Source organism: Rhineura floridana, chromosome 13 (genome assembly GCF_030035675.1).
Source record: "Rhineura floridana isolate rRhiFlo1 chromosome 13, rRhiFlo1.hap2, whole genome shotgun sequence".
Lineage (NCBI taxonomy): Eukaryota > Metazoa > Chordata > Lepidosauria > Squamata > Rhineuridae > Rhineura > Rhineura floridana.
Window position 1 is genome coordinate 32,912,092 of NC_084492.1, and position 14,850 is coordinate 32,926,941.

A 14,850-nucleotide genomic window follows, 5' to 3' on the forward strand; every position below is an offset into this window, starting at 1 on the left:
AGAAGAAAAATTAGGAAGATGGGGAATGAGCTAGGCAAGGCTACACTAACTGTTGCCCAGGCAAGGAGCAAAGCCTGATTATTAATATTGATGTTGGGTTATAACAATTTAAAATATATCCTTAAAAACAATTTACAGTCACAAAAATAGGGTGAATCCTAAAAAATATACATCTCAGGGGTCAAAGGCCAGGGTAAACACATGTGTATTCAGCATTGGCTGAAAACTGTATAGTGAAGGTGCCAGACTTACCTTTGTGGGGAGAGGGTTTTACAACCTAGGGGCTGCCACAGAGAATGCTCTCTGCCTCGCCACCACTCCCTGAGCTTCAGAGGATGGCAGAATTACCAAGAGGCCCCCTGCTGCTGATCTTAACATCTGAGAGGGTCTGTAGGGAAGGAGGTGGCCTTCCATGAAAGTATTAGACCTAGGGATGGGGGTGTTATTCAATTCAGTTCACATTTAAAGGCTAACCTACCAAATTTGTACTTTCCAAAACAATACATGGACCAAAACACAGCCATCCTTCAAAGATCTACTCTTCCCTGAATTTTGCAATGTGGTTCTCCAGCCAAGTCATGTCCACAAGAATGCATATGCTAGGGTAAAGTATGCACATATGTGCATACATTAGTGAAAATGCCACACAAAAACGCACTGCATCAAGGAAAGTTGCTTTGCAGTATGCATATTTGGCAAAATTGCATACAAAAATGTGTACCTTCGGAGAAATTTGCACTAGCATACTGATGAATTTTCACGAAGACCTGCTTTTTTAAAAAAATAAATAAACTGGTGTAAAACAATGAAGAACTGAATTTAAGATTAGGAAAATGAGAAGCTAAAAGAAATCAAAATGGACAGATTCACCTGTCCCTGCTTTGAGCCAAGCCAGGTCAGGGAGGACCAATGAGATTTCAGGTCTGGGGAGTGTACCCTCTAGATAATAATACGGACCCTTTCCTCTCTTCTCTGTCCTTTGAGTAGATCACCACAATTGACATCAGCATGCACACCAGAATCTCCCAGCAGTCCAAGCTTATGTTCCAATTTTTCCTGCTACACAGTTAATCAACAATGTTTTCACTCATACGTTGTCCATATTTGGCCAAGAAAGCAACACCTCGTGTGGAAAGATGAAACCCAATATGTCTCATGCTTTAAAACTATTTGTAATGAAAACTTCATTACAGAGACATATAACTCACCATCCATCATCTCTAAATAAGCAATCTCCAAAATGGAAAACTGTCTGTATTTAATTTGATGGACTGGCTGTTCATTGTTCTTATTCTTCTGGGGCTGAGGTTCATTTCTTCACTACACAAAAAAAGAAAAAAAAAGGATGGGGGGGGAGACAGGTGAGTTAAAGAATAAACCGTGTAAATGGTGATTAGCAAAACATATCTGTGAGCTGTTTCTTTCTTCCAAATGACTGACTCTGTTGTTGAAAGCAATTACCCAGTCTTCACCAAGCTGGTGCCCTCTTCATGTTTTGTACTACAACTCCCATCAGCTCCAGCTAGCATGGTGCTGATGCAAGTTGTATTATAAAACATCTGGAGGGCACCAGGTTGTCGAACACTGCAATTAGCATTTTGGTTGGCTTCCCCCTGCCCCCTGCTTTATGAACTTTGAAGCATCTGTTATGCATCCTTTTATATATTTATTTCCCAACTTGGTTTCTCAAACACTGTTTCTTTGTGGTTTCCTGGAGCCCTTGTGACAAAGCCACATCTTGAGTTTCTGGACGGCATTGCCGAACAGACAAAAATTTGTTTCTAACTTTACATCTGCCAAAACACATTCCTGGGTTAACAAATACATGCCAGCAAAAATTGGTAGGCCCTCGCCTGCAAACTCTCACAAGACGAACAGAGCCAAGAGGGACTCAAAGAGGACCAAAATGCAGCACACATATTTTCACACTTTTTTTCCTGGTGAAACCTTATTCCCATATTTATTTATTTATTTATTTATTTATTTATTTATTTTCATTTATAAACCGCCCATAGCCAATGGCTCCCTGGGCGGTGTACAACATACAATAATACAATAAATGAACAAAATCACAGATAAAAATACAAATTCATAATAACACTAAATGATATTAGCATAGCTAAAACATTAAAACAGTAAAATACATAGAAATATATTAAAATGCCTGGGAGAATAGGAAGGTTTTAGCCTGGTGCCGAAAGGATAGCAGCGTAGGCGCCAGGCGTACCTCCTCGGGGAGACTGTTCCACAATTCGGGGGCCACCACTGAAAAGGCCCTAGATCTTGTCATTACCCTCCGAGCCTCTCGGTGAGACGGTACTCGGAGGAGGGCCTTAGATGTCGAACGAAGTGTACGGGTAGGTTCATAGCGGGAGAGGCGTTCCATCAAATATTGCGGGCCCACACCGTGTAAGGCTTTATAGGTCAATACCAGCACCTTGAATCTGGCCCGGAAACAAATCGGCAACCAGTGCAAACGGGCCAGAACAGGTGTAATATGTGAGAACCGCTTGGTCCTCGTCAGTAGTCTGGCTGCTGCGTTTTGCACTAGCTGCAGCTTCCGAACCGTCTTCAAGGGCAGCCCCACGTAGAGTGCATTACAGTAATCCAATCTAGAGGTCACTAGAGCATGAACAACTGACGCGAGGTCATCACCGCCAAGATAGGGGTGTAGTTGGGCTACCAAACGAAGATGGTAAAACGCATTCCGAGCCACCGAGGCTACCTGAGCCTCGAGTGACAAGGAAGGGTCGAAAAGAACCCCCAGACTACGAACCTGTTCCTTCAGGGGGAGTGTAACCCCATCCAGAACAGGATGAACATCCTCCATCTGAGCGGAAAAGGCACTCACCAACAGCGTCTCAGTCTTGTCTGGATTGAGTTTCAGTTTATTAGCTCCCATCCAGTCCATTATCGCGGCCAGGCAACGGTTCAGCACATCAACAGCCTCACCTGAAGAAGATGAAAAGGAGTAATAGAGTTGCGTGTCATCAGCATACTGATGGCAACGCACCCCAAAACTCCGGATGACCGCACCCAGAGGCTTCATGTAGATGTTGAAAAGCATGGGGGACAGAACCGATCCCTGAGGGACTCCACAATGGAGAGTCCAGGGTATCGAGCAATGTTCCCCAAGCACTACCTTCTGGAGACGATCCGCCAAGTAGGAGCGGAGCCACTGCCAAGCAGTACCCCCAACTCCCAACTCCGCGAGTCTCTCCAGAAGGATACCATGGTCGATGGTATCAAAAGCAGCTGAGAGATCAAGGAGAATCAACAGAGTTACACTACCCCTGTCCCTCTTCCGACAAAGGTCATTGTACAGGGCGACCAAGGCTGTTTCTGTGCCAAAACCGGGCCTAAAACCGGATTGAAACGGATCTAGATAATCGGTTTCATCCAAGAGTGCCTGGAGCTGGCTGGCAACCACCCGTTCCAAGACCTTGCCCAGAAATGGAACATTCGCTACCGGTCGATAGTTGTTCAAATTATCTGAATATAATATGAAGGGATTATTTATTTATTTTTACTATCAAAATCTCTGGAGACATTTCATGATTGTGCCTAGGATGCTCCCCAAAGGCCCATCTGCACTAGACATTTCAAGCAGTACCATAGCACTTTAAACAGTCCACCATTAGGCCTAAATTCACACAAACAGCTCATAAGACAGTAAATCTAACCATGGCCTGTAGCATGGCCTGGCAGGAGGACCAAATCCCCAGGTGGGAGAAACAAATGATTGGATACATTTCTATTTCTTCTCCCTCCCCCCCAACCCCCCCCCCAAAAAACAAGACAAGGCTACACCTCAATGGTAGAACATCTGCCTTGCACGCAGAAGGTTCCAGGTTCAGTCCCTGGCATCTCCAGGTAGGGCTGGGAGAGACTCCTGCCTGAAACCCTGGAGAGCTGCTACCAGTCAGTGTAGACAATACTGAGCTAGATGGATCAATGGTCTGTGCTCAGTAGACAGCAGCTTCCTATGTAAAAAAAAACATTATAAAACCCGAACAATTAAAAACTAGGTGCTAGGGGAAAAGCCTTTTCCCTTGTGAGGCAATGATAGATCTCTCTCTCTCTCCTCTCTCTCTCTCTCTCACTCACTCACACACACACACACACACACACGGCAGAACATAAAAACCACGGTACTCATGATCTATAGTCTGAAATGATCTCGCCTAGGGCAATGAGTTGTATCCAGCATTATTCTTCCTCATAGTAGCTAACATTCTACTCAGAGCTGACTAACTTAGGTCCATTAAATTCAGTGGGTCTGTTCTGAGTGGTGTAGTGGTTAAGGTGTTGGACTACGACCTGGGAGACCAGGGTTCGAATCCCCACACAGCCATGAAGCTCACTGGGTGACCTTGGGCCAGTCACTGCCTCTCAGCCTCAGAGGAAGGCAATGGTAAACCCCCTCTGAATACCGCTTACCGTGAAAACCCTATTCATAGGGTCGCCCGTAAGTCAGAATCGACTTGAAGACAGTCCATTTCATTTTTTTCATTCTGAGTAGGACTAATGTTAGCTACAACCCAATGTATTTCATTCTATTTTCATTATTTATGAAAGTTGTACAAAAATATAAAAATGGATAATGTACAACTCCTGTGTGTTTAAAACATTAACAAGTCTAATAAATATTGTCTTACATGTAGTATCAATGCTCCATTCCCCCAAATCACACAACCAAACTTTTTTTGCTGTTCTCACTCACATATATGAGAAATCTCAAGGTTAAAGTGTAAAAAGGAGTGGAGTTTGATTAGCATGGTGTGCCCCCATTTTCAGAAGAGAGAGGTGGAGACACATTGGAACCAGCAGAACAGTGAGTGTGTTTCTACTCTCAGATAGTTAATTCATTCCTGGTTGCAACTACATATGATTTAAAAATTATCTCACCAGTTGCCCATGTCAAAATGACCAGAGTGTATGTGTATTTTTTTCCCCTGTAAGAACATAAGAAAAGCCCTGATGGATCAGACCAAAGGCCCATCTAATAGAACATTCAGTTTTCACAGTGGTCAGCCAGGTGCCCATGGAAAGCCTGCAAGCATGATTTGAGTGCAACAGTCCTCTCCCAGCAACGGGTATTCAGAAGCACATTGCCTTCGACAGTAGAGGCAGAACACAGCCATAATGGCTAGTAGCCATTGATAGACTTTGTGGAGAGAAGCTCAAACCACCAGATCCCATTTGGCATTTGAGTGTGCGCATTGGAGTCATAAACACCAAGTGGCTTAAATATCTACATAGATCTTTGTCTAGCTCTCTACAGAAATATAAACACGATCTGCAAGAGAAGTCAAATTAACAATCATTTACATACTAATGGGTTCTAATCAGTAAGTTCATTTGGCTAAAAGAAGCAAAGAGAAAGAAGACAAATCTGTAATTTTATTTGACGTCATGAGAAGCTTGAAAGGAAGAAATAAACCCCAAATTAATCTGAAACCAAGCAGCAAACGCTCTGGTTTAAGAGTGTTATTTCCATCAGATTCCTCTGGTGTTCCTTTTTTGTTTTAAAGTTTAGAATGTTGATTAAGAAACAGTTTTTTTTTTAAAAAAGGAACAAGATTTATCCTTGAATGGTGGAATCAGAAACTTCTGAACAGCTACTTCTCCAGGCTAGATCTGTAATGCTTGTGTGAGTCTGCTCCCTAGTGTTATTTCAGGGGTACAGCACCTTGGCTGAGTAAAAAACAAAATCTAAATGCAGTCGAAGATAGAAAAGCCTGGGGATGCTGTGCAAGAATCCTGATACAGCAAGGAAATGTTTACAATGCCAAAATCAGACCCGTTTACTACCATCTGGTACTGTTTGAGCAAAGCAAAGAAAGAATAGACACATAAACAGTATATTCATTGATGAAGTTAGCTTCAATGTACAGACCAAAATAGCTGTACCTGGCCATTTCTGTGCTATACATTTAAAGCACTTTTATACTATTTTAACAGTAATGGCTTCCCACAAAAAATCCTGGGATCTGTAGGTTGTTAACGATGCTTAGAGTTGTTAGGAGGCCCCGATCCCCCTCACAGAGCTACAATTCCTGGAGTGGTTTAACGATCCATCCCTCTTCCCAGGAAACCAGGTTCAATTTTACAGCCCCCCAAAATTCTGTTAACAGGCAAAATGACACACTCACCTACTGGAAAGTGATTTGTACAGATGCCAAATCAACAGCATTCAGAACTAGCTGAAAAAAACATGATAGTTGCAGAGAGAAGGGCCAGCTGGCTGGCTTAAACAAACATGGGGAGTAATTTTTTCTGCACCTGGGGAAGACTCCCCACCACCCTCAGGCTTGCTTGTATACTTCATTGATTCTGAAATAATGACTTAGCAGAATCTCAGAGTCTTTCCACTGATTTTGCCATTCTTAATTCAGGTTGGAGGTCATCTGCCTTGGCCATTGCAGGTACCCACAGAAAGCTGAAAGAGCATCCCCAAACCTTTCATATCCCAGCATTTTGTCATTATCAGTAGGTATGTTGTCAAAATCCCATTCCAGGAACCACTTAGGCTGGAATCCCTGGTGCCAGGATGAGTGGAAGCCTTTCTTTGGAACAGGACCTGTCAGGATGGGTTCCAGGCAGGCCTCTTCTCAAAAATAACCAGAGTCCTTTAGTGTGTCTAGGATTCCATTTTGTTCACTTCCCATGTGGTGCTTCCACCAAAGGAAGACTTTTAGAGACCTTTGGCCATGTTCAAGTTTGTGCTTGCCTGGTGTGGATTGTGGAAGTTTAGGAGAAATGTGAAGTTTTGGAGTAAATGTTACTTCTTCCGTTTCCCAACAACAAAAAACTTTTAATGACTTTTTTAAAAAAAATAATAATAATAGTGTAGATTGTTGTAACAGAGATTTCAAAGGTGTTCTCTAGCTTCCAAGGAGAAACACCAGCTTCTTGTGAAGGAAACTCAATGTTTATTTTTGGATGTAAAACAACTGAGGGCCAGAGCCTCTTATTACAATACATCCAACAGCCATCTTGACCAGCCCAAGGGTGTCTTCCCATAGTACTTTAGGAGGCAGACAGGGTGGTCAAATATTTATGCATTGCCACAGAAATGGAGACAGGTTTGCATGTGCTCATTTTGCATGAACTCATTTGTAACAAACAGATGCAAAGTTAGAAACAAATGCAATAATTTAAATAGAAATACATCTCATCATAGACTCGGATCAGGTGGCTTATGTGGCCGCTCAGGCTGTTGTCCAAGTGCTAGCTGTTGAGGGTCAATTTCAAGACCCCTCTAGCTCTCCCTTTCCAGGGTTCTTGAAGCTGGACTTGGACCAGACAGACTTTCAAACAAAGGATTGCTTCAAATAGTGGACTGTCCTGTGTAAAGCAGGATATATGACCACTGTAGAGATAGATAACTCCTCTTTCTTCTTGAAAGTCTGGCAAGAGCAACTCCTGTTTGGGTTCTTTTGTTTGTGTTCCAGAAGGAAGATAGAGTTAAGGTCCTCCAGCTGTCTAGGCTTGCCTACTTTTACCTGTGCTCATCTCTACCTAACTTCCTTCCGTTATAAACTGATATGTTCAGGGAAGCTGACCTGCACCTCCTTCCTTTGTGTTCTTCTTCAACTGTCCGAGGAGAGAGGAGATATCTTTATCTTTGCACTCTCTCTTGAGCCATGAGGGTAATACCCACGTCTGGGCACTGCACCTCCAACTTAGTTAGTTAGTTAGAAGTAGATACGCCTTTCCTATCTACTGTGTATTACTATAAAATAAAGTAGCTTTTTTATTTTACTATGTCTTAAGCCTCAGTGATCTAAATGGAGGGTAAAAGCCTGCTTCTTAGGTAAATGTTCACATTAGCACACACAGCTCAGAACGCTGAATTACTCTGCATACGCATAACACCCCTTATGTGGAATTTCAAGTTACCAACAGTATTACTTGTGTATTCTTTTCCGGGCCAGATTCAAAGTGTTGGTTTTAACCTATAAAGCCTTATACGGCATGGGACCACAATACCTCCTGGAACGCCTTTCCCGATATGAACCTGCCCATACACTATGTTCAACATCGAAGGCCCTCCTCTGAGTTCCGACTCATAGAGAGGCTCGGAGGATGGTTACAAGAACCAGGGCCTTCTCAGTGGTGGCCCCCGAATTGTGGAATAGTCTTCCCGTTGAGGTGCACTTGGCGCCGACATTGCTATCTTTTCGGCGCCAAGTTAAAACCTTTTATCTTTGCTCAGGCATTTTAGTTTAATATGTTCAAATTGGTTTTAGATTTGTGGATTTTTATATATATGTTGTTGTACTGATTTATGTGATTTTATTGTATATACTTTTGGTTGTACACCGCCCAGAGAGCTATGCTAGTGGGGCGGTATAAAAATTTAACAAATAAATAAATAAATAAAATTCTTTTCCAATAGAGAAGCTGTATTATATGAGGGGTTGAGAAAGACAACGCAACCGCTTCATTCAGCAGTAAAAAAAAGCACCCTCTGCATGTGTGGTATCCAATCGTAGCACTGTGGCAACCTGTCTCAGTAACCTCCCTGTGCATCTTCTTCCCAGATCAAGAGCCACTGCAGGAGAGGGCCTGCAGTTGTAAGGCAAGCTGGGAGACCCAGGGTTCATTACTGACAATCTGCTCCGCACTTGACTGGTGTGATGTAAAGTAAATAGTGACATGGGTACTGGGTAGCAGTAGCCAAGGAATTGGAGGGAAGAGTAACAGCAACAGGAGCTTGGGCTCTAACTTTCAGATATTGGGTTAAACTAGCTTACACAAACCCTCCTTCTGGATACTTACACTTCCTCTGGCTTGATGCCTTTTCCAGCTCATGGTCCAAAGCTCTCCTCGCCAAACTTGCCACCCTGGGCTTCTCAGTAGACTACCTATCTTCACTGGATCCCGAGACAGCCAGATGGACCATTGAGACTTGGATTAAGGACATCTACCACCAAAGTTCGATGACCAATGCCGCCAAAACTTGCTCCCCTATTTACTCTGGCTGAAATTTTACCTTTCCCAACCCTGCCCCTTATCTGGAATACTTGATCACACCCAAACTTTGCCATGCTTTCTCTAGGGCCCGATTTAACTGTATTTCTTCCTCACTCTTAGTAGGCCGCTACCAGGGCACACCCCTAGAACTTTGTTTATGCCCCTGCAAGAATGCAGACGTTGTTGGTGTTTGCTCTGGCAGACATACACTGGCGTACCCGACTGTAGTCAGTCCCTTGCTTTGCAACTTGCCAAGAATAATGCAACTCACGTGTAGAAATATACAGTCTTTTATCAGCAGAATAACATAAAGCAGTTCCAGCATCGAATACACAAGTTACACAGTCCGTCTTTCTCCTCTTTTACTTCCCCACACACCCAAAAACATCCTTTTCCTTTCCTGTCTTTATAGCCCATCACGGTCATTTAGTCATTAGGTGATTTAGGGTCTGCACCTGTATCGCCTGAGGGTTTTGATTTACTCTTTACTGTCAGTTAACCCTTTCATGGCTGGTTTTCCTTCTTTGTGAAATGTACATGCTAACAGACGTCGAGTTTTTGTCCCATGTCTTCTTCGTCCGCTCCTATTATTGCACTGAACGCTTCAGATATTTAAACCCTATTTTGAAAAACCTTACTGGCAGGCCCAAAACCATATTACTGCAACACCTTTTTCCCGGCCTAGATAAACCAACAACTCTATCTGTTGCCAAGTTCATCTCTGCTGCCCAACTGATTCATATGAAGATCCCCTCCTCTTAGCTAATCAATCTTTTGTTTAACACCTATGAGCTCCATTTGATATATGTATATATATTATAACTATGGTTTTTATTATCTGTAAAATCAATTGTATATTGTGTCTACGACCGCATAATAAAATTTGATTGATTGATTGAGCAACAGGTGCTAGGGAATGGTTGCTAGGGAGGAGACAGCTTGGAAGAGGATGGCTAGAAGAAGAGAAAGGGGTAAAGGAAGAAATGGGTGGAAAAGGAAAGTTTTCTTCTTCTCTGAAGTCCAGCCAGCTTTGCAGCTGATAGGCTGGTATTGAAACCCACCTGATCCTCAAAGGGCAAAATGGCTGCAAGGGGCAGGTGAGAATGTGAAAGTCCCCAGGGCAATTGGAAGCTACAGCATAGTGCAAAGGAGTGGCTTAGCCTGAGGGCTAGATTCCCTTCTAGGCAGACTTCTGGGGGTTGCATGGATGGGTGGAGCTAGAGGCAAATTGGGCAAAGCATGGAATGTAAATTTCACCTTTGCACAGTAGTCTAGTTTCTACACTAGGGACTGAAAGATCTGTCAGTTTCAGTTCTCTTCATTTCTAATTTTCCAATCTTAAATTCAGTTCACATTTCTGCAGCAATTTGCTTTTTTAAAAAATTATCCAGCATTTAGTGAGAATGTCTCCTAAGAACACACATTTTTCTAGGCAGATTTGCCTAATGTAAACATTTTTGGAAGCAATTTTTCACCACACAATGCATTTTTATTTTACCTGATATAATCATATGTATGCACACTTTACCCTAACATATACATTTTTGTAAGCATTGTCTGGTTAGTGAACTGCTTTAAAGAATTCAGATAGGTGTGAATTTCAAAAGATGGCTGTGTTTCAGTTCTCATATTGTTTCAGAAAAGGCAAATTTGATAGATTCAGCTTGTGATGGGAATTGAATCTAATTTCTCACCCATTCCTATCCTACACACACTCACACACACCCTCTCCATCTTCCATCCAGCAAGCAAAAGGCATGATCGGAGTTCAAGAACACATCCTAGACATGGCCAGCCCAAGACATTTTGTTGCCTGAGGTGAAGGACAAGATGTACAAAAGGTGACCAGACTGGCACTTCAATTTCACTTCAGCACTGGCAATGGGACAGTGCCCTTTACTGCACTTGGGGACAGCAGGCTGGCTTAGGATGCACAGACTAGGCCACATGGCACACACACAGCTCTTTCTCTAAAGTCTCACAGCTGATCACGACCACCACCTCCCAAATCTGCCACTTGAGGCAACTATCTCACTATGCCTAATGTTAGGGTTAGCTCTGTTTTCATCAGATGGTCTTTCAGCTGCAAGTGCAAGACATCCACTTCACTCAGTCAGCTTCATTTTGATTTTGTGTCTGGAATTGCAGTTTGTATGGCCAGATTTGAGCCATACATTTAAAGCACTCTTACACTTACACTTTAAACAGTCATAACTTCCCCCAAAGCATCCTGGGAACTGTAGTTTGTTGAGTGCTGAAAGTCATTAGGAGACCCCAGTTCCCCTCATAGAGCTACAATTCCTAGAGTTCCCTGGAAAGAGAGATGGATTGTTAAACCACTCTGGAAATTGTAGCCCTGTCAGGAGAATAGGGTTCTCCTGACAACTGTCAGCACCCTTAACAAACAATGACTCCCGGGATTATTTGGGGGAAGTCATGACTGTTTAAAGTGGTATAATAATACTAGGCACTGTAGTTTATCCCTCACAGAGCTACAGGTCCCAGCACTTTTAACAAACTAAAGTTCCTGAGCTTCTTTGGGGGAAGCCATGTGCTTTAAATGTATGGTATGGATGTGACCACATGGCTCCAGCATCAGCCAGCCTTTTCCCTCCTTTTGTGGATTTTGGAATGGTGCTAACTATGTCACCTGCAACCACAGCAGTAAATAATAATAATAATAATAATAATAATAATAATAATAATAATAATAATAATAATAATAATAATAATAATATAGCAAGTGTGTTTTTATATGGTGATGGGATTTCTGTCAGGATTTGTGCATGGGAAGGGGTGGTTTCACTCTTTCCTCTCCCCTTTTCTTTGCCTTGGAAGGGAAGCCTCAATGTGTACCACCAATAGAGCCTTCCCTTCATGGGTTTATAGCAGATACATAATTTAAATATGTATCAAATTTCTTTTAGGATTGCAGAAAGAAGGAAAGAGTTAAACTTCCTCTTCCCATGTGTGGCATTCAGCTAAGTCCTACTCAGAGTAGGACCATTGAAGTTGGATGGACATGCCTAGCTTAGGTTCATTAATTTCAATGGGTCTACTCTGAGTAGAACTTAGTTGAATACCACCCCAAATTAAATTGGAGGCAACTTGTGTCCAAGCTTGATTTATTTATTCTCAATGGAGCATCTTATGGTGATTCCCCTGGTGCATTTACTTATTGGTCAGAACACGGTGCCAGCACAATCAATTATGTTCTGACCTCATGTAATTTGCTGGACAGCTTGATCCTTCTTAAAGTTGAGCCACGTCACCTGCCTATCTTTCTGAAATTTAAAATTAGAAGCACAGCTACTCATCTAACAGATAAGTTTGGCATACATTTTACTTCTGCTGAGGACCATAAAAGAGTCAGATGGTCTAACAAGCTAAATGAGATAAGTACTAAATTTCTTAGATCGGATAGGGCCTTCGAATTCTGCTATGAAATTATTACAACGAACTCACCTGATATAGCTATTTGTGCATATCAAAATTTAGCCCATGAGCTGCAACAGCTCCTAACAAAAAACTCTTGTCCTATTAGTTCCCACTTTATAAAACACAATTCGAAGCCCCAGTTTGACTCAGAGTGTGTGGCAGCAAAGAAACTGCTGGTAGCTCATTATCAATACTACCACCCCACACCACTCATTCCTCATCTTCAGGGGGATGAGGGCAAGGACTTCAAAGCAGAAGTGGAAGGCTTGCAGGCAGGACCGGCAACAGGCATGTTAGGGCCCTTGGGCACCAGCCTGTCCCGGGCCCTGGAACACGCACGCACACACGCCCCACCTACCTACTTTTCCCTTGATGTAAATGCTGGTTGCGCTGCAGGTGCAAGCCTGCCATCAATCCAGATGGTGGCTGAGGTTTCCCTAAGGGGTTGATGCCTCTGCTGCCATCTTGGCTGATGGCATGCATGCATGCTACGTGCACAGATCCCTGCCATCAACCAAGATGGCGGCAGAGGCATCAACCCCTTAGGGAAACCTCGGTCACCATCTTGGTTGATGGCAGGCTTGCACCTGCAGTGCGACCAGCATTTACATCAAGGGAGGGGTAGGTGGGGCATGCACGGCAGTAGGAGGGGTGCCTGGGAGCTCCCTCTCATGATCTGCAGCACAGTCAGGAGCCAACACTGCTGTTGATTGCAAAAGGGAGTGCTACGCACCGGGACCCATGGGCCCTCAGCCAGGGCCTGACCTGGCCGCCCTCTGGCACTGGCCTTGCTTGCAGGGCCAGCTCCAGAAGTCCTCTTTGATGAACCTGTTGTGTCAGTGCTCCCCCTGCCACTGCAGAAGACCCAGGAAGACCTGCAGCTCTCCATTGCAGTAGCAGACTGCTGGAGAAGGCTGGGCCCTTCAAGTAGAGCAGCATCTTGCGGTACAGTACAATCTTGCACCTGGTACTACTTCTATAAAAGGGCTCAGGTTCAGTTTGTGTCTTGCTGGAGCAACTTCTGAGCTTTGTGGACCCCAGAGTATAGACTGTGCATTGCTTTGCCTCGAGCCTTGTCCGGTTTTTCCTTGGCTTACGCCCTATTTGGGCCCTGCCTTGGCACACCCCAGAACACAGCATCATGGGTTGTGGTCAGCCAAGTCCTACTCAGAGTAGACCCATTGAAATTAATGGGTTAATAAGTTACTCATTTTTATTAACTTCAGTGGGTGAGTAGGACTAGCATCGAATACCACTCTGTGTGATGTGGCCCTGATAAAAATTGTGTTCCCATGCATGCTTTAAAAAAAAAAAGCTGATGTAATTGGAAGTGAAGCATTCAGAGCTACATCTCATGCTGCCCTGAGACCTAAGTGAACCCATCACAGAAGACAATACTGGGCTAGACGTTCTGATAGTATGAGACACCTTCATGTGTTGGCAGTAATGGGGAAGAGATGTGTGTGAGATAGGGTTGGGATCCCTTGGTTGGTACCAGTTCAAAAACATTCTGTGGACTTAACAGGCCAGTATCAATTTGAGTTAGTTCCTGTCTGCTCACTGCTGATTTTACTGATCTGTTGTTTTTTCTCTTGCAAAAATATTGAGATTAATATAGATATTTTTAAAGAAAATAAAATTCTTCTTTCTTAATATCAATATTTTAGAGGCAGATATTTTTAAAATAAAAAGTAACTTTCAAAAATAGCCATGGAAAATCACTACATAAATCTGCAATGATAGAGAATAAGCAAATTAATGGAAAATTTGGTACCAAATTTGAATTGGGCAGAATTCTAGCACATCCCTAGTGTGAAATGATAATTGCTTAAACAAGAGTCACCAAGGCAAATCATATCTGATTTGCCATCCTCTGTACCTAAGCACAGGTCTCAGGTTCAAATTAAGCCCTGCATGAAGGAAACTTAAGAAGCTGTCACCATTCAAGAATGATTTATATATCAATTCCTGTAAAAGTGGAGAGCAGCATATATGCATAAGGTAATGTTGGCACTATAAATGTGTCTTTATTGATCTTCCTGTTCAGTGTAGTACAGATTAGGAAGAACGTGGGCAGCAAGCAAGCTTTAGCATAGCTCAGAATTAGACTTCAGGTACTAAAACCAATTAATGCACTCCAGGTTTCCCCAAACAATTTCTTAAGAGCCCTTCAGAAGAAACTGGGGTGATTTTCAATCAATGAAAATGGCAGTTTTGCACTTTGGTAAATAAGTGATATGAGGAGATGTCGTACTTAAAGCAGTGGCATGCTTGTTCATTAACTGCTCATTGCAGAGGTCTCCAAATGAAACATTGCAAACATATCGCTTTCCACTGCCAGTGTTTGAAGAAGGGGAAAAAAAAGCTGCCTGCAAAACCTTATTATTAGTCCAGTTTTAATTATGAAAATAGCAACTGCAGAGAATTCTA